Raw genomic sequence first — 1,931 nt, forward strand, 5'->3', positions numbered from 1 at the left:
AACAAAACAAAACAAAACAAAACAAAACAAAACAAAACAAAACAAAAACATCGTATGGTTGGGACTCACAAGAGAGGAAGTATATATTAAACAGCCACAGCAGATCCGCTTCCTTGTGCTGCTACAACAGGATTATTGTTCTGTAGCCTGACCCAGCTCATTCATAACTGTGCACAACAAGCTGTGGGTGTTTTGCTGATAAAGTTAAAGGCCGGAGAGCAATGTCCTTGGTTCATGTGGTTTTTGAGTAAGAACGCCCCCCATAGGCTCATATATTTGAGTAGTAGAACTCTTTGAAAAGATTAGAAGGATTAGAGATGTGGCCTTGTTGGAGAAAGTGTGTCACTGTGGGTGGGCTTTGAGGTTTCTAAAGCCCATGCCAGGCCCAGTGTCTCTCTCCCTTTCCCCCCTACACCTCCCTCTTTCTCTCCCCCTCCCTCCATGTCTCCCTCCCTCTCCCTTTCTCTATGTTCCCCAGGATAATAATGGACTAAGGCTCTGAAACTGTGAGCAAGCCCCAATTTAATCCCCTCTCTTACACAGTGTCTCTTCACAGCAATAGAACAGTGACTAAGACAGTGAGTTCCTGACGAAGTCCCTGCCATGTAAACTTAGGTATAAAGATCTCTAAGTAACAGAGGGGCTGGATCCTCAGGCAGGGCTCCAGCTCAGCATGCGGGCGTCCAGACTGCTGTGAGATTACTAACTCTCACTGCCAGTGTGTCACTGTATCCTGTCACAGAACCTCAGCTCTGTAAGGCTGAGCAAGGATAAAAAAACCAACCTAATAGTCACAGGATTCTTTCAAATGACCCACATTCACTTCGGTGTTAGTTGGGAACTAAGATTACACTTTACTGTGTGAAAAAGCTGAAGTCACGAAACTCTTAGAACACTGCCCTCGTAGGCAAAAGTGTCTTGCTTCCATCTCCATCTGGCGCACTCTTGCCTTCACCAAATGTAAACACTGGATCTTTGAACCTCATCCTTTATTTCTGCTCAAACTGCATTGGGCTGAGTTCGAAGTGGGGCCTGAGAGGTCCTCTCAGATAGGAGCCAGGCTTGAGAGATGCCCTGGTCAGTGCCAAGGCTGGACAGTGCTGCTGGGTAGGCTTCCTCACACCTGGCTAGTGGGAGACTTTCCCATAGACACAAGATCCCCTGGGCTTGTCCTTCCAGTCTGACTCATACAGGGAGCCCTGGAGCCCTCGGCTGTAACAGGGACAAAGGTGACTTTTGCAATACACTATTGTATGTCAGATAACAGAGGCCGGTTCTCACTGCAGTGAGAATTTCCTTAATAAAAATGGAATATTCTTTAGCATACGCCATTCATAGTAGTTTACTTTTAGATAATTGTTAATACTTAAACAGCCACCAGTTGTAAAGTTGAAATGCTACCTGACAAAATAGTCAGCACTGTGTCCTAGAACACTTCAGAACACACAACCTTTGCCCGTCAGAAGACGAGGGGTTTGATTAATATGTCTTTCGCAATGATATTGCCTCTCACACAACCTCACCCCTTGTGAAATGTTTTTTTACAATCAGCCAATTTGTGATTTCCTAATAACTCAAAACGTTGGAGTCTAAAGCCCATCCAATCCTGGGAGACCATTCACTTCAGTCCCCCATTCTTCAGGTCCCCGTGAAGGGGTAAGGCCATGGAGTGCCCTGCTCTATGGGCACTAGAGCCATTGCTTGTGCTTTTCACAGTATACTCATTATGTTTAAAAAACAAGAGTATATCAGCGATACAAAGCTTGTGTTCCCTAGATAAAACTCTTTTTGTTGCAGAATAGTACACACACACATACACATGCACACATGCACGCATAAATACACACACATGCACACATACACATGCATACATACACACACATACACACATACACATGCACACATACATACACACATACACATGCACACAT

The 1,931-nt window shown here is 44.8% G+C and overlaps 1 protein-coding gene across 3 annotated transcripts in view; it reads right to left on the minus strand.

Annotated features, from left to right (window-relative positions):
- The window catches only part of Rftn2 (raftlin family member 2), a 54,097-nt gene that overhangs the window by 2,714 nt on the left and 49,452 nt on the right, over positions 1-1,931 (minus strand). The window lies entirely within an intron of this gene.

Source organism: Grammomys surdaster, unplaced genomic scaffold (genome assembly GCF_004785775.1).
Source record: "Grammomys surdaster isolate TR1022 unplaced genomic scaffold, NIH_TR_1.0 165, whole genome shotgun sequence".
NCBI lineage: Eukaryota > Metazoa > Chordata > Mammalia > Rodentia > Muridae > Grammomys > Grammomys surdaster.